Source organism: Typopeltis vanoorti, chromosome 8 (assembly GCF_054136105.1).
Source record: "Typopeltis vanoorti isolate ZY-2024b chromosome 8, IOZ_Tvanoo_1.0, whole genome shotgun sequence".
NCBI classification, from domain to species: domain Eukaryota; kingdom Metazoa; phylum Arthropoda; class Arachnida; order Uropygi; family Thelyphonidae; genus Typopeltis; species Typopeltis vanoorti.
The window spans coordinates 122,510,363-122,529,902 of NC_143556.1; the positions used below are offsets into that span (position 1 = coordinate 122,510,363).

Consider the following 19,540-nt stretch of genomic DNA (forward strand, 5'->3'; position numbering starts at 1 on the left):
TTTCCATTTCAGGTCTGGAGTAAACACAATACATTTTGTGATAGCAAAATTCTTGGATGTGGCTGCATGACATCATTTAAGTGATGAATTAGGGCAACAAGGCATCATAAGACTAGATGCCAGCCAAAGTCAGGAGGATGGTTGCATGTAAGTAATTCCATGGTTTACAGACCATGAAACTAATTCGAACAGTCAGAAACATCATCCTGGATATACAGTGAAGGAAACCAATTCTACAACTGTTGAAATAAAAGTGCTATTCTGAATCATCTACAATCTGACCATATGTTAGCAACAGATGTCTGCTTACACTGTATGCAGAAGGCTTCACAAAGGTGGTCTCTATGCTTTGAGACTGTAGTCTGTGGGCCCCCTATCTCCACACCTCAGGAGAGAACATTTGGAATAGACCGGGTTCCATGTCAACTGGACCCAAGACCAATAAAGGATGGTATTGTTGACAGACCAGTACCAATTTATTATTATTATTATTATTATTATTATTATCATTATTATTATTATTATATTGCACTGTAGTCCGAGGGCTACAGTGTAGTTTTAAAGTGGTTCTAACGCCTGGTTTTAATTTAAAAGTGTCATAAAGTAATTCTACTTGTTATGCTGAAGACGGTGATATATAATTCACCGAAATCGACTAAGTAGAATCCAAATTTTGAGTGCTGAAAATTGAACAGAGTTCACCGTAGTCACCAACAACAAAGAACAAAGGACAATGCCATCTTTACAGTTGCTTAAGGGAAGAAAGGTGAGCCAAAGTGCAACAAGTGCCTGAAGGATTTATCGTTCGACGGAAATCATATAACCTGCAGAAAATGCCTTACGAATCTTCACTTTACATATTCTGGAATTTCAAAAACAACATGGCAATGCAAAACCAGTGCAAAACGTGAGGAATGAAGTGCATATACTGCAGAGAGAACAAAGAAACGTGGCCACCCATGGCACAACCAATTACACAGGAGGCAGAATGAGACGATGAACTGAACAGACAAAAAAATACAGATGAGTTTTATAATTTGAATTCCATAAATTTATTACTAGAAAAAGGTTTAGAGAATATAAAAGCCAGCTTAGTAGATCTTGTCCAAGAACTCTTTGATAAACAGAATGAACAAATAACAAAAAAAGTTAGCAAATATGAAGATTTTGTTAAAGTTGAAGAAGTCTTGCAGATGGTAAGACATTAAAATCAGCATTAATGTACTAACTGACAGGCAACACAAATTGATGAAAGAGACATCCAAACTCCATCAAGAACTTAATTCCCTAAAACTGCAACACGAACTTTTCAATCAGCAACTGCACTTCCTGCAACTGCATCAACAGAAAATCTCAGAGACGTAGTTTTAAAGTTGGGTCATGCAATTGACATCCCCCTACAGCATAGTGACATTCATACCATAAATTGGATTCCCAGGAAGAACAAAAAGCAAGGCTTGCCACAACCTGCACCAGTCATAGTTCATCTGACAAGCAAGTACACAATAGACAATCTCATAAAAGCCAGCAGACTGAAAAAACCAGCTTGCCAAGGATTTAAATTCATCACAAGACAATGCATCAATATTTCTATCTAAGTATTTAACACCGTTCAATCAAAATCTATTGTACTAAGCAAGAAAAGCAAAAAAACGGGAAAAAAAATTATCAATTTTTTTAACAATAAAAAATTGATATTGAAAATGACTTGGAGATGTCACGATATTCTTGAGAAAGTCACAAACTTCAAAGTCGATACAAATAAAAAGCTCAGAAGACATAGATAGGCTGCCAGAGTGAAACCAAAGACTCCTAATTAGTTCAAAAAGAAGACCTCAACATAACAAAAATGAATGTGAACCATCAGACAGATGTAATAACACCAGAATACATCAGCAATTGTACTTTTGACTCGCTCAATGATGGAAACAGCACACAGTACAAGCGAGAGTACTTTCCATCCTGCATATTAACATCAGATGCATCCAAAAACATTGGTTATTGTTACAGGCTTATCTGAGGAATTGCACTGGTGTTATTGATGTATTGGTCCTAACAGACGCATCCATAACTAATGACGAAGGGATTGCTTTCCAAATTCCACTCTTCCAACAACATAGATCATGCTGTCAAACAAAAAGAGGGGGTGGAATATTAATATTTATCGAACATAAATTGATAACAAAAGAAACTGTCTATCAGTTTGAGCATGCTGAAACTATTTGCATAAATCATTATTACCACCAATAGACAGCATCCCATAATTCTAAATGCTATTTACAGGTCACCAAACTTAAACGTGATAAAATTCTTGCACGAACTCAATTGCTGGCTTTCACACCAAGAAATATGCTCAACTGAACACCTAATGATAACAAGTGACCTAAACATAAATATTGCAAACAAAAACCTGAACAACACTGTACAATACCTAGACACGCTGTCCATGTATAACCTAATACCAACAATAACATCATGTACTAGAGAAGAAATATTCAGAAATACTATCACTGCTTCCTGCCTAGATCATATAATCATCCAAGCACCACCAAACAGTTACACTGCATCAGTCATAAAGTGCAACATAGCAAATCATTACTTCATGGCTCTAAACTTGCACACCATTAAGACAGTATACATGCAATGCAATAATAGATTAAGAAATAGTCAACCACTACATAAGAAACCGACTGGGAACACATGGCATCACCAGATTCAACAGATATCTTATACAACAACATTAAACTCCCACTGGAGGAAATATATAAGAAAGCTGCAAAGAAAGTCAGAATTCGTTCAAGAATAACCCCAAATCCCTGGATAACAGAAAATTTAATCCTAGAAATACACAGAAAGGACACTTTATGGAAACAATTAAAGCAATATCTAAATAACACAGCTTTAAAATCCCAAAATAAGATAACAAGGAATCGGCTTACAACACAAATAAGTAATGCAAAAAGAAACTGCTACAAAGACAAATTAACCTCTTCACAAGACAACATGAAACACACCTGCATCTGATCAACGAGATGCTAGATTGTGCTCCCAATACCACCGCCTCTGAAACCATAAAATACAGCTTCGTGAAAGACGCAAAATCTATCAAACAACTAGCAAATGACTTTAACCAATACTTTGCCGACTCCATCCAAGAACTGCATAGAAATATTCCTCCAATCACAAAACGTGATCCTCCACTTGGACCACAATCAAACCAGACATTATGGTTCCTAACCATAAAAGAAGCAGCACTTCTCTCTATAATCCATCAAAATCAAACCAAACAAAGGCCCAGGAATTGATGGTATATAAGACCTAAGGATATCAAGCTACATGCAACCAACTTAAACCCTATCCTACTAAAATTAATAAATAAAATAACAGGACAGATACCAAGTATGTTAAAGGTCCGCACGGTTAGCCTAGTGGCTATCTGCTTCGCAACCATATGCCTCTGCGGAAGGAGTGTCCTAGACTCGATTCCCGTCGAAGACATGAGGAGCTTAAGGATCTTCCTCAGCCATAGCCAAGTTAGCCGGTTTCGGGCGTGGATGGCAAGGTTTTTTCCCCAGTTTATCTGGGTTTTTCATCCCGTAAACAGGCAAACCGGCCCCATGAACACATGCTGCTACAGTCAAAAAATACATTTCTCCCTCAGCGGCAGGCTCGGCGACAAGCCAGTTCGGGGTTGTACTAACAAACGTCATATCTACATAACACGCGGACCCTGCAATGGAAGCTGGAAAAACGCGCAGAGGAAGAAGAAGATACCAAGTATGTTAAAGACTGCCATAATCACACCCATATACAAACATGGAAAAAGAAATTTAATCGGCAATTACAGACTAATAGCAACACTACCAATTGATAGCTAAATACTTAAGGAATTGACCTTAAGAAAAGACTTATATAAATTAAATCAACTTTAATATATATACTTTCCAATATTTAGGCAAAGTCACGTTGCCATCTTCATGGGAACTTAAGATAAAGACATGTGCATGCAAGTACTACATAACAGCAAATGAGAAACGAAGCAAGGAAGCTACTGTTTTCCTAAAGTCCTGATGGTGCTCCCTGTTGGGCTATATTAGGTGTTCTTGGCCTTTGGGCTTAAGTTCTGATATATGTTTCCCAAATTTGGGGCAGTCTCATGCATCCAAATTGTTGGGGTTTGGCATGTTCCTAAGGACTGATTCCATGAATAGTCTTTCATATTTGAACTTGTGGTGTATTACTGTGGCTTTTTTCCACCTTATTCTGTGGTGAGTATCTAGAGCATGGTCTGCAAGCCCAGAGTGGCTGTACTGGTGAAATCGAATGTAGTCCTTGTGTTCTGAGATTCTGATATTTGCTGTCCTGCCTGTTTGACCAACGTATGACAATTTACAGCTGCAAGGGACCTGGTATACACCAGTTAGGTCTAGGGGAAGTGGTTGGTCTTTAGGGGAGCGTATAAGGGATGCCAATTTTCTATATGGTCTGTAACAAGAGGTCAAGTCATGTTTTTTTAGGATTTTGCTGATTTTTTCCAAGGTGCCTCAGATGTAGGGAATGGTCATGGATTTAGAGTAATCTTTTTTGTGAAGGGGGGGGGTTCTGGATAACTGGATTTAGTATTTTGGAGGGGGGGGGGCATTGGCTAAGTAAGTGTTAAGGATGTTATTTAGCTCAGTAGTTAGTGCTTGGTCATTTGAACAGATTAGTTTTGCTCTTTGAATAGTGTCTTAATAACTCCATATTGTTGTGAAGGGGGGGGGGGAATTGTTGGTGAATGTATCTGCCTGTATGAGTGGGTTTTCTATAAACTGAGAAAACTAAGGTTCCATCGAGTTGGCAGGTGGCTAGTGTGTCTAGGAAGGGGCGGCTCTTGTTTTTCTCTTTTTCCAGGGTGTTGGTTGTTTAAGTGTGTTAAGAAGGAGAGGAGTGTGTATCTGGGCCATGTGGCCAAATAGCGAACACATCATCAACGTAGGGAAGCCATATGGTAGGTTTTTGTGGAGCAGAGTTTAAGGCTCTCTCATCAAAAGTCTCCATAAAGAAGTTGGCCAAGGGTGGGGAAAGTGGTGAACCCATGGCTGTCCCCTCTATCTGTTTGTAGAATTTTTCCTGCCAAAGAAATAGCCTGAGTTCATTGTGAACTGAAATACAGCTGAGATATCAGGAGGAAATTTAGCTTGGATTAGCTCTAAGGTTTCTTTGAGGGGGACATTTGTGAATAAGGAGGAGATGTGAAAACTGACCATTATATTGGAGTGTAAGGTTTTCTGTACTGGCTTTGAAGTGGGCTGAGTTTTTTATGTGTGATGGTGTGTTGCCAGTATAGTGTGAGAGCACTTTGACTAAATATTTAGCTAGTTTGTAAGTGGGGGAATCAATGCCATTCACTATGGGACGTAACGGCACATTTTCTTGTTGTATTTTTGGGAGCCCATATATATGGGGAGAGTCTAGAGTTATATGGTTTTAGTCTGTTAGTAATCTCCACAAGCCAAGAAGTGGCCTTCGTAAAGAGCCTATGGAGTTTTCAAATTTGTGAGTTGGTAGGATTGTATTCAATGGGGAGGTAAGTAGCTCGATCTAATAGTAAAGCCTTAAGCTTACCTGTGTAGTCATTATGATTGAGTACCACAGTGGCATTCCCCTTATCTGCTTTGGTGATAACTATTTCTTTGTTTTTCTTCAATTCCTGTAGAGATTTGTATTCACTAATGGATATTAGTGAATACAAGTGAATAGAAAGATTAACTACAGTGTTGGTTTATAGTTTCGGTTTGGACGTCGAGTTCTTTTTTATTTGTCAAACTTGTTGATATGTCGACTCCGTATTCTTTCTAATTCTTCATTTGCCACAGTGCACGAGACGTCATGTAGAATTGACCAAAGTTCGTGATTTATCGTATTTGAAAGCTCATTCTAAACCCTAAAATAGCTCTGTATACGTCAGCTAGGAAACCGCGTGTAGTGTTAATTTGCTCCTGAAGTAAAGCCTGGCTTGCCCGGCTTTACTTCAAACCTTTACATTACTTTACTTCAAACCCGGCCTTACTAAAAATCAATGCTGTTAACCTTTCTTCAGTCACCTTGAAGCTTGAAACCAATCACCCCTTTTCCACCTGTCAACCAATTTCTGTAGGCCACAAATCTTCAACCTGTCCTCATAAGGTTCATTCCATAGTAGACCTGATATCATATTGTTCACTCGCCTCTGGTTCCTCTCCACTTCCTCCTCATTACCAAGAAACCCTGGCAACCAGATGTGTTCAGTAGTCAAGATGAGGACCTATCAAGATGCAATAAAGAGGAACAATATCCTGCTTGTCTCTGCTAGTCAAAGCTACTCCATTAACCAAGAAGTATTCTGTTGAGCTGCTTTAGCCACTTTTGCTATGTTACCCCCTAAACTTTCACTCCCTATTCCCACTCCCAAGTCTCTGGCTTTGTCAATTTCCTGGAGTTCAGTTTCACCAATGTGGTATACAGATAGTAAATTTTTCGCCCCGAAATGAATAATCTTACATTTTACCACATTAAACTGACATCCATTCTTCTTTTCCCAGTCGACCAGTCTATCCAAATCATCCTGCAAAATTTTGACTTAATCTGTATTAACTATTGCTCTACCCAAATTTGCATCATCAGCAAATAACTGAACAGTTTCTCTCAGATCCTTTCGTATATCATTAATTTACAAATTAAACAGTAGCAGTCCTAGGATAGAACCATGCAGCATGCCACTAGTCACAGGCTTTCTTTTGGACTCTACTGCTGTATAAACTACTCTCTGATATCTCTCCATCCTTCTATCCATCTCACCAACTATATATCCAACCTCATGTACTGTAATTTACTGATTAGAATTCCATGTTGTATCCTGTCAAATGCCTTTGTGAAGTCCACAAGTATCACCTCAAAATCCATTACCTTTATCCCACTCAGTTGTTCACTGTATTATAAAACATTAGCAAGTTACTGAAGCATGACCTACCCTTCACAAAACCATGTTGCATCCCATATAGTATTCCATTTCCATCCATCCATTCATGTATTTTGTCTTGACTGACTTCTCCAATACCTGGACAACAATCCTTGATATTCTGATCAGTCAGTAATATGCTAAATCAGGGAGCCTCCTTTATGTAATGGAACTATTTTCCTCTCTTTCCTCCCCCTTGGAACTAACCCAGAGCTAAGACTTATATTAAGCAATTTGGTCAAGGACATTGAAAATTCTCTTGTTGCTTCACATGAAACTTGAGCATGCTTCACATGCTCAAGTTTCATGTGAAGCATGAAATTTTCATGCTTCACATGAAAATACCACAGTTGTATTCACATTAAGGTTCTGTAATATACTGTGCACCTCCATTCCATTTATCTCAGTTCCCATTAACCGAGTGGCTAATGGGAACTGAGTTAGCATATCTACTCTCTAGCCAAAAGGCTGTGGGTTTGAATCCCACCTTGGGTGTGGATGTTTCTGATTTTGAAAATACTAGTGGTGATGGTGGGCGGTACATGGTGTTCGTGCAGTTGCTGTTCGTTGTAGTTGGTGGATTGACTGGTGGACAGAGAGTTGTAGAGTAGGTGCCATCCCTTGATGAGTCTTTGGACTCCCTGGAAGTGTCATGCAATAATAATAATAATAAACCTTGGGTGCTCTCATTCCTGCAATATCACCACCTGGATGATAAACTCTTGCAAAGTGTTCACTTAGTAATTGTACTACTTCGACTGATTCAGTTATCTCCTTACCATCACCTTTCATTAAAGTCATTCTGCAATATACAATCTTTCTTTTATTTGCAGCATATTCAAAGAACAGTTTGGAATTATCTTTAGCCTGCATTGCTAACTTCCTTTCATACTCTGCTTTTTCCTTTATTACTGTGGCTTTTTTCCACCTTATTCTGTGGTGAGTATCCAGAGCTTGGCCTGCAAGCCCAGAGTGGATGTACTGGTGAAATTGAATGTAGTCCTTGTGTTCTGAGATTCTGATATTTGCTATCCTGCCTGTTTGACCAACATAGGACAATTTACAGCTGCAAGGGACCCGGTATACACCAATTAGGTCTAGGGGAAGTGGTTGGTCTTTAGGGGAGCGTATAAGGGATGCCAATTTTCTATATGGTCTGTAACAAGAGGTCAAGTCATGTTTTTTTTAGGATTTTGTTGATTTTTTCCAAGGTGCCTCAGTTACCCTTCTGGCCTCTGCCCTGTACTGTTCATGTGCCTGCTGGTCACCTTTTTCCTTAAATTCCCTCCACAATTCTTTCTTTCTTCCTTTTTTTTCCCCCTCCTGCTTAATGATGATATTCATTCATTTAACTGTCATGTACTCTTCTGACTCTAGGGATTCAGTCTGCCATTACCTCCCTTAAACACTATTTTACTACTTCCCATGCACTATCATTATCCAGCCCTTGCTGTTTTACACGCCTTTGCACTATCCCTGCAATTCCATGTATTCCTGTAATACACCATCTTAACTGGAATTTCCACACATTTAGCCACCTCCCAGGTCAAGATCATATGAACACTCTCACCAATTGGTGGCAACATGGTCCGATTCATTATAGACAAATTCTCAGATGCAATTTCTAGATCGAGCACTCTCGAACCCCTTGCCTATTCCATTACATTCTGTATCAGGTAATTATCCCTTGGTAACTGTGTGAATTCCCTTTCCTTCCTCTTATGTGTCCTCTTCTCCATCCAGTCTGTGTTCCCATAGTTGGAATCCTCCAAAATAATTACCTCTCCTCCACCCTTGGAAAAAATGTGTACCCTTGTCTCACATCTGTTTTACACATCAAATCATATTTCTGTAAGTCTGGAATTCTAAATGCCGCATACAACTCAAATATCTGATGGAAGTTTTTTCACTTGGCTATGCTACCGATTATATGTTCGCTTCCATAGCACAATTGGAAGAACAACAGTACATTGTGCCCTTCGATTGGAATAGGCCTAAGTTCGATTCTCATCGCAACAGGAGGAATCTTTATCTGGATGATTTTCAATCGAAGGTGAGTTAGCCGATCTCATTCGGAGGTAGCAGGTTTTTTTCTCCTGGAAACTCTGGTTTTTCATGCCACATAGACAAATCGGCCCTTCAGAACACACGCAATTTACAGACATAGAATACCAGTTGTGGTGGTGGTGGAGGTGGGCAGTAGATAGCGTTGATGGAGATGGTTCGGTGTAGTGGTTGAGACAGTTGTATCAGTTGAGACAGTTGTAGGTGTCCTCCTGCGATGAGTCTTCGGACTCCTTGGAGGTGTCAGGAATAATAATAATATTTGGTTTAATCCTTTATTCAAGTGTAAGCAAACAAAGTTTGCATACGTTTGGGCAACTCATGGTAAAGGTGGAGCAAGTTCTCATCACTTGCCTTAGTATCTCCCATAATGCAAAGCACATCTCCTTACACTTTCTTACACTTGGATAAAGGAGTAAATCAAATATATAATTGGTAGCATAGCCAAGTAAAAAAACTTCCATCAACTATCTCTAATCCAGAGAATTTTAATAATAAGGTGTTGACACCTTTTTGGAACTGGTATATGGTGATATGATTTCTGCATTACTTCCGCCTTAGTATCACCACCTCAGGATCTGGCTCCCACTGATGAGACCTCAATAAAGGTCAAAACCAGTCTGGGTAGTGCATATCCTCAAGGAGATGTGCTTTGCATTATGGAAGATCCTAAGGCAAGTGATGAGAACTTACTTCACCTTTACCACGAGTTGCTCCAGTCCTGAAAATAGTTTAGGCACAAACTTGATTTGCTTACACTTGGATAAAGGTTTAACCCACATATATAATTTGTAGCATAGCCAAGTGAAAAAACTTCCATCAACTATCTCTAATCCAGAGAATTTTAATAATAAAGTGTTGACACCTTTTTGGAATTGGTATATGGTGATATGACTTCTGCATTACTTCCACCTTAGTATCACCACCTCAGTATCTGGCTCCCACTAATGTGCTTTTGTACAGAAGTGGTCACTTTCCTTGAGGTATGAGAGGCTCTGCTTGGAGTAGGTCTTTGCCTGTCTCTGAGTGGGGCCACCACTGAGATTATGGCTCTGTCTGGTGGTGGGGTGAGCCTGCCACTGGATAGAGCCAATGCTGAGAAGTTCTTCTTGGTGACCAGGTGAGCCTCACTGAGTAGAACAACTCTGAGTTGGACGATCCTTCGATCACTCATAGGGAGTGGTCTGGGGAATCGCCTAATTTTTATAAAAGTCTTTACTTAAACATACCTCAATAAAGGTCGAAACCGATCTCTGGGTAGTGACCCTTCTCTTAATGCATATCATTATGCTTATCCTCAAGGAGATATGCTTTGCATTATGGGAGATGCTAAGGCAAGTGATCAGAACTTACTCCACCTTTACCATGAGTTACTCCAGTCCTGAAAATACTTTAGGTGCAAACTTTGTTTGCTTACACTTGGATAAAGAATTAAACCAAATATATAATTGGTAGCATATCCAAGTGAAAAAACTTCATCAGCTATCTCTAATCCAGAGAATTTTAATAATAATGTGTTGACACCTTTTGGCAACTGGTATATGGTGATATGATTTCTGCATTACTTCCACCTTAGTATCACCACCTCAGGATCTGTCTCCCACTAATATGCTTTTATGCAGAAGTGGTCACTTTCCTTGAGGTACGAGAGGCTCTGCTTGGAGTAAGTCTTTGCCTGTTTCTGAGTGAGGCCGCCGCTGAGATTATGACTCTGTCTGGTGATGGGGCAAGCCTGCCACTGGGTAGAGCTAACGCTGAGAAGTTTCTCTTGGTGAGTGAGTGAGTGAGCATGTCAATAAGTGGAACAACACTGAGTTGGACGATCCTTCAGGCACACGTAGGGAGTGGTCTGGGGATCGCCTAATTTTTTTCTTTAGAGGTTTTTACTTAAACACACCTCAATAAAGGCTGAAACCAGTCTGCTGGGTAGTGGCCCTTCCCTTAACACATAGCATTATGGGAAGGGATACATCAGGGAAACTACAGTTATTAAGGGGGAGGGGGAGTGGATATGCAGACATCAGGGAGGCAGTTGAATGTAAGAATGTGTATAATATGTCTGAGCAAGTATGAAGGACAACAAATCAGAATGGGATAGTTAGTATAAGGCATCAAGATAGGGGTGGGACTAACAGACTTCTGTATTTCATGTATAATAATGCCAGGAGTATTAGAAACAAGAAGGAAGAATTTTTGACCTTGGTTGGCTCCTCCAGGGAACAGGTTATTGGCATTAGTGAAACATGACTGACAGAAGATGATATAGCTAGTGGGATAGAATGTGAGGGGTATAGTGTGTTCAGGAGTGACAGGGAGAATAAAATGGGGGGGGGAGTGTTACTGATGATTGCTGATGAGCTGCAGCCAAGGAGAATAGAAGTAGAACTGCAGGATAGTGAAAAGAGCACATTTGAGGCTATTTGGTGTGAGATTGTGACTAGCATAACAAACTATACAGTTGGGTGCTGCTATAGACCAGGTGATGGAATAGATGGTGCAGATAGTATGCATAAGCAAATAGAAGCAAGGAGTGGAAGGAGGGTAATTATTCTGGGGGATTTCAACTATGGTAACATTGATTGGAGGGAGGAGAGGACACAGGGGAGGAAGGAATTTGATTTCATGTTATTAAGGGATAACTATCTGCGATCTGCGACAGCATGTAATAGAAATACTAGGGGTGAGAGAGTGCTTGACCTAGTAATTGCATCCAATAATTTGTCTGTAATGAATATGACCAAGTTGCCACCAATTAATGAGAGTGATGATCATAGGGTCTTGACCTTGGAGGTGACTAAATGTGTGGAATTTTCAATTAAGACAGGGTACATATGAAATTACTGGGCTGATAAGTATGAAAATCTTAGGAGATTTCATGGTTCAGTCCCATGGCATGTAACACTGCAAGGGCTGGATGTTGATAGTGCATGGGAGGAAGTTAAGGAGTGTTTGCAGGAGGCAATGGCTGACTGTATACCTAGAGTCCGAATAGTAAATCAAGTAGGGATTAAATGGATGAATTACACCATTAAGCTTGAGCTGCAAAAAAAGAAACAACTGTGGAGGGAATTTAAAGAGAATGGTGACCTTCAGGCACATGAACGGTATAAAGCGCAGGCCAGAAGAGTAACCAGTGTGGAAAGAAAAGCAAAACCGGATTATGAAAGAAAATTAGCCATGCAGGCTAAAGAGAATCCCAAACAATTTTTTCGATATGTTGCAAATAAAAGAAAAGATGTATACGGCAGAATGATTTTAAAGAATGCCGATGGTAGGGAGGGTAACCGAATCAGTTGATATAGTGGAATTACTGAGTGAGCAATTTGCAGGAGTATATCATCACCTGGATGATATACTCTTGACAGGAATTTTGGTGAATGAAGTGGAGGTGAATAGTCTATTACAAAACCTCAATATGAATACATCTGTCAGAATGGATGGTATACCAGCACGTACGTGAAGTGGATAAAGAATTGTCAGTGCCCTTGACATTTTGTTTAATTTGAGTCTCAGGTCTGGGTTAGTCCCAAGGGGGTGGAAAGCAGAGGAAAATAGTTCCACTGCATAAAGGAGGTTCTAAGACTGCTGTTGAAAATTACCGACCGATCAGCATATCGGGAGTTGTTGTCAAGGTCTTGGAGAAAGTAGTCAAGAGAAAAATACAGGAATGTATAAATGAAAATGGGTACTCTATGGGCGACAGCATGGTTTTGTGAAGGGTAGATCATGCCTCAGTAACTTGCTCATGTTTTTATAACACAGTGAATGCTGAACTATGCTGATAAGGGTAATGGGTTTACAGTGATTTTCTTGAACCTTTCTACCTTTTACAGGATACCACATGGAATTCTAATCAGTAAACTGCTCATATGAGCAGTTTACTGGATATAGGGTTGGTGAGATGGATAGGAGGGTGATAGATGGAGAGATGTCAGAGAGTAGTTTATTTAGGAGAAGAATCCAAAAGACAGCCTGTGATTAGTGGTGTGCCGCAGGGTTCTGTTCTTGGACCAGTACTGTACTGTTTAATTTGTTCATTAACGATACAGGAAAGGATCTGAGAGGAACTGTTCGTTTGTTTGCTGATGATGCAAAGTTGGGTAGAGCAATAGTGAATGCACACGATGTCAAAATTTTGCAGGATGATTTAGATAGTTTGGAGGACTAGGCAATGGAGAATGGATGTCAATTTAATGTGGCAAAATGTAAGGTTATGCATTTTGGAATGAAAAGATTAGCAGCAGTATACCATATTGGTGGAAATATACTCCGGGAGATTGACGATGCCAGGGATTTTGGGGTGTTGGTGGATGGGAAGTTTAGGGGGCACATTGCAAAAATGGCTAAATCAGCACATCAAATCATTTGGTTACTGAAGAATACTTTAATGAGAAGACACAAGCAAGTATCAAGGCTCGATACGATTCCTCTGTATCGAGCCTTGATAAGACCCCGTCTTGACTACTGTGCCCAGATTTGGGCACCTGCATTTCTTCTTGATGGGGAGGAGGTGGAGAGGATCCAGAGACGAGTGACCAAGATGAAAGCAGGTCTATGGAATGAACTTTATGAGAACACACGTAATAATAATAATTATACATGTACGCAAGGAGATTATTATTATTATTACGGGAAACTCTAAGGAGTTCTTAGACTCTTCGATGGATGCCCTAAACATCATGTCCCTCACAACTATTCGACATTCACACAGTATCCATCATAAACTGCCTTGAACTCATTCATTGTCATAGCACCCACAACAGACTCTGGCAGCTCATTCCACTCATTCACCACTCTAATAGTAAAAAACCTAGCTCTAACACCCTTACTAACCACACTCTTGCCAAGCTTCCATCTATGTCCCCTATGTCCTCTCACCACCAGTCCTGTTCTCAAAAATATCCTCTGGATTAATTCTATAGAAACTCTTCAGCTATTGGAATGTCTCTCTCATACTCCCCTTTTCCACCTATCAACCAATTTCTGCAACCAACAAATCTTCAATCTGTTTTCATAAGATTCATTCCATAGACCTGCTATCATCTTCGTCACTCGCCTCTGGATCGTCTCAACCTCCTCCCCATCAAAAAGAAACCTAGAAGACCAGATCTGGGCACAGTAGTCGAGATGGGGGCTTATCAAGTCTCGATACAGAGGAACAATAACTTGCTTATCTCTGCTCATCAAAGTATTCTTCAGCATCCAAGTGATTTGATGAGCTGATTTAGCCACTTTTGCAATGTGTCCCCTAAACTTCAACTCCCTGTCCACCAACACTCCCAAGTCCGTGGCTTCATCAATCTTGTGGAGTACAGTTCCACCAATGTGATATACTGCTGCTAATCTTTTCTCCTCAAAATGCATAACCTTACATTTTGACACATTAAATTGACATCCATTCTCTTAGCCGAGACCTGCAATCTATCCAAATCATCCTGCAAAATTTTGACATCATCAGCGAAGAAATGAACCGTTCCTCTCAGTTCCTTCCCTATATCATTAATGAACAAATTAAACAGCAGTAGTCCTAGTTCAGAACCCTGCGACACACCACTAGTCACAGGCTGTCTTTTGGACTCTACTCCTGAGTAACCTACTCTCTGGTATCGCTCCATCAACCACCCTCCTATCCATCTCACCAATCCTATATCCATTCCCATATGTTGCAGTTTACGGATTAGAATTCCATGTGGTATCCTGTCAAAGTCTTTAGCCAGTTCCGGCAGTATCACTGTACTGTAAACCCATTACCCTTATCCAGTTCAGCCATTACTGTGTTATAAAACCTGAGCATATTACTGAGGCATAATCTACCCTTCACAAAACCATGCTGTCCCCCATACAGTATCTCATTTTCATCAATCCATTCCCTATTTTTCCCTTGACTACTTTCTCCGTGTCCTTGACGACGACTCCAGATATGCTGATCGGTCGGTAATTTGCAACAGTATTCTTGGATCCTCCTTTATGCAGTGGAACTATTTTCCTCGCTTTCCACCCCTTCGGGACTAAACCAGACCTGTGACTCAGATTAAACGATACGGTCAAGGGCACTGACAATTCTTTAGCTGCTTCATGTAAAACCCGTGCTGGTGTACGATCCAGTGCCATAAATGTATTCATATTATGGTTCTGTAATAGACTATTCACCTCCACTTCATTCCCTACAATTCCCATATAAACTAATGGTTCCTTCATTCCTTCAATGTCACCACCTGGATGATATACACTTGCGAAGTGCTCACTCTGTAATTCCACTGTATCTACTGATTCAGTGTCCTCCCTACCATCGGCATTCCTTAAAATCATTCTGCCATGTACAGTTTTTCCTTTACTTGCAGCATATTGAAAGAACTGTTTGGGATTCTCTTTAGCTTGCATGGCTAATTTCCTTTCATAATCCGCTTTTGCTTTTCTTACCATACTCGTTACCCTTCTGGCCTGCGCTTCATATCATGTGCCTCCAGGTCACCTTTCTCCTTAAATTCCTTCCACAGTTGTTTCTTTTTTTGCAGCTCAAGCTTAATGGTGTTATTCATCCATTTAACCCCTACTTGATTTACTATTCTGACTCTTGGTATATAGTCAGCCTGCAAATGTTCCTTGACCACTTCCAATGCCCTATCAACATCCAGCCCTTGCAGTTTTCATGCCATGGCACTAAACCAAGCAATCTCCTAAGCTGATGTGATTTGCATTATGGGAGAGATTAAGGCAAATGTGATCAGATGTGATTTGCATTATGGGAGATATTAAGGCAAGTGATCAGAACCTACTCCACCTTTACCACGAGTTGCCCCAGTCCTGAAAGTACTTTAGGCACAAACTTTGTTTGCTTACACTTGGATAAAGGATTAAACCAAATATTTAACTGGTAACTCAAATATCTACTAGGTATTGCTATAATTTCTCAACTATTGTCATAAAGAAAACTTGATTCTGTCATCGTTTTGGGCTGAACCTAGCTTTTTTTCCAAATTTCCCTTCATCGATTTTTGATATCCTGTTCAGAAGTATGCTTTGCACAAATCTGACCTGGAATACTGATTAAGGAAATTCTTGTAATTCTCACATTTGGTCTTATTTTCTTTTTTACAGATGTGTACTATATGAACTTTACCCCAATCATCTAGAATTGAACCCTGTGGCCTAGTCCTGTGAAGTATGCAGTGTAAAACTTTTATATCTCGATATTTGAGTCTTTCTGGTTGAACATCATCTACTCCAGCTGCCTTTCCGCATTTTACATTTTTGATGGCTCTTTCTAAATCAAGTAAGATTGTCCTGACTGATTTTCTTCTGACTATTTTCTAATACTGTTCTATCAATTCTATGTTTCATCAGTGATCTTTTAAAGTAATTAAATAAATAATAATAATAATCAGCTAACTCCTTTTTGTTCCTGTACAGGGAGTAGGCGAGGCTGTTTTAGCCCTATCTTACTTTTGGAGATTGAGTGGGCAGTTCAATCTTCACTGGTAGCGAATCAGAGATAACTGGCCCAAGGCTATCACTAATTAATTGGTACTCAGTGAGGAAGTCATTGGTGATGAAACAAAGGCAACATGAAAAACTTTTACAATACTTTTTCCTCCATTTCTTGGCTTCTTAACTAGCCTCGAGAACTTTTTCCACTTCTTGGTATTTATTCTGTTTATTCATAACAAAGACTTCCCATGACTTTTGCTTATCTGCTTTTACGCATTGCTTTCCTAAATTTTTCTCCGTAGTTGCTCTGAGTACTTACTGATTTACTTGCTAGGGAACATTTGATATGCCTTCTTTTCCATGTCTGTCTCTAACTTTCTGAGTCCACCATGTATGATCTTCAAATACTTTGCAGCCAGCTTTATCATGTGATTCCCTGTCTGAATCAATATTTTCTTCAGAGTTTCTCAATGAGTCTTAAAAGTTTGATTCTTTTCTTCAAACTCTTATTTTTCTTGAATTATATTTGAATATTTGGGTTCATCTCTGAAAGCAGCTTAACTTTGATTCTTCTTAAAACCTCTGTTACACACTTTTTTAATATGATATTGAACCGCAATAGCACAGTTGGAAGAATAGCAGAACATTGCGCTCTTCGATTGGAAAAGACCTGGGCTTGATTCTCGTCGTGATGAGGGGAATCCTTATATGGACTTTTTCAGTTGAAGGTGAATTAGTCAATCTCATATGGTGGTAGCAGGTTTTTTTCCCTAGTGTTATTGGTGATGATGGTGATAGATGCCGTTGATGATAGTAGTGTCATAGTAGGAGAATTAAGTAGTAGTGGAGAGAATGAGATGTATTTAACGAAGTAGAGTAGTATGCCCTCCCGCGATGAGTCTTTGGACTCCCTGGAGGTGTCACGTAATAATAATAATATTCAATGCTATCCTGCTCAAAACTAAATGGTGGTTACTTCCCCTTTACTGTCATTTCCTGAACAGAATTATACATCACTGATGACAATAAAAAAAGCCAGTGAGACATTTTTTCTTCTCTCCATTTGAATTTGTGTACGTCTTTAAGCCAGAACATGGTATTAGTAATGACTAGTCCATATCCTGAACAGAAATCTAGCAGGTACTTAACCATTATTATTAGCATTGCTTGTATCTCTAAGTTTCTCATATCATGAATATCAAATATATTTCTGTATATCTGATATTCATTTTCTACTCAACTGTTAAGGTCTTCAACAACAATCAACTTTTCCTTTTTCTATTTTGCAATCTGCATTATCTAGTGATTCAAAAAAATTCCTCTTGTTCTTCCTTAGTAGAAAATAATGTGGGATAATACATACAATCTTGTTGCCTAATGACCAATTTTGATGTTTGTCCACATCACTCTGTTTGATATTGCCTGACATTTAAAAACCTTGTCCCTATGTTTTGTGTTGAATACTATCTGTTTCTTCCTTTCCCTGTTGATTTTTGCCTGAACATAACATCTGTAAGGAAGAAGAATCGCACATGTGGTTTTCTTTGTTTCAATAATGAGATTATTTTGACATGCTAATTCTCAAGTTTCTTCTGCCATTTCTGCTCATTTTCCATTGATACTAATCTTGAATTCTGCTGATGACAGTTTAGAGTTTGTGAAGTTTGTTCTAGTGGTTGACTGTTCATTGTTGCTCTAATTCTCTGACAAAAGCACAGTAGGGATTTTATTAACCAGGCAGCAGGGCCAGTATGAAACTCCAATTACTTTGTGCCATCATTATGTATTTTCATTTAAGCTAGTAAGGATAAAATTTGGTCATCTAAATCCCAAATTGTCAGTCGATCCACATTCATTCTATACCAAGTGGATACCAATTAATTGGGTGGTATGTGTGGGGGGGTAAAGATTCTGAGAAGGTAAAGATTGGATATTGGTTAAGAAGCCTCTCGGTTAGTCCTCCACATTCCTTTAAATGTCATATAAAAGTTTCCTCCTAGTTATCTTGCTTTGATAAGTAAAGGACTCTGAAACAGGAAACAAATTTTCAAGACAAATTCTCTGAGTAATATGTACCTAAAGCAATATCAGTATTACTGCTATTCTTAAAACTATGCTCGATGTTATAAGAATAGCATTAATGCTGATGCTAATCTTATAACTATGTTTGATATTCAGCTGGCATAAATAGCAAGAAAATAATGTTGTGCTCTTGTTTTGATAAAAACATTAATAAAATTTGGTTCTGAAAAGATCATGGTATGAAGAAGAAAATACTACATATTATTATTGTTATGCAGTATTTTCTTGAATTACATAGGCCAGTCTGATTAACTGAGTGGTTAGCGTATCTGCCCTCCAACCAATAAGCTGTGAGTTCAAATTCCAATGTGGGCATGGATGTTTGTGTTGGTCGTTAATGAATTTCATTGCCCAGTGTAAGACCACTCTGCTTATTTGAGACCTCGAGTGGTTTTAAAAAAAAAGCTGCATGCTTGCTCTCTAGAGCAGGGTTTCTGAACTATGTAAAAATAAATAAAAATGCAAATATATATATAAAATTAAAAAATCCTTAGCCTACTCAATCTGTATTAATATGCTGTAGGTTTACAGCCTTTCCTGAGTGGGAATTGCGCAAAGAAATTCTTGTTTTGATATTATGTGGAATTTAAACTAGGCTAGAATTTTCTATTGTTTTACACTAAATATGCACAGCCACATGCTCCTAAAGTGAAATACATTTTATTCCTATGTGAATAGTTTTGAAATAAAATTATACTCTGAAATATTTCAACTATTGCAATTACAACTACAACTATTTTTGAGGGGTAGGAAATTCAACTGCCTGTTGGCAGTTGAATCTCCTCTCCCCCAAAATATTACATGCAATATATTTGTGAAACTTAGAATAATAAACAATTTATGGCACCTCCATAGTGCAATTGGAAGAACAAATGGTACGTGTTTTTCAATTGAAGGCGAGTTAGCTGATCTCATATGTAAGTGACTGTCTTTTTTTCCTAGAAACTCAAGTTTTTCGTCTTGCATATAGACAATTCGACCTTGAGA

General features: G+C 39.0%; 1 protein-coding gene across 1 annotated transcript in view; it reads left to right on the forward strand.

Annotated features, from left to right (window-relative positions):
- Cubn (Cubilin) overlaps positions 1-19,540 on the forward strand; it is a 2,223,842-nt gene that overhangs the window by 1,867,022 nt on the left and 337,280 nt on the right. The window lies entirely within an intron of this gene.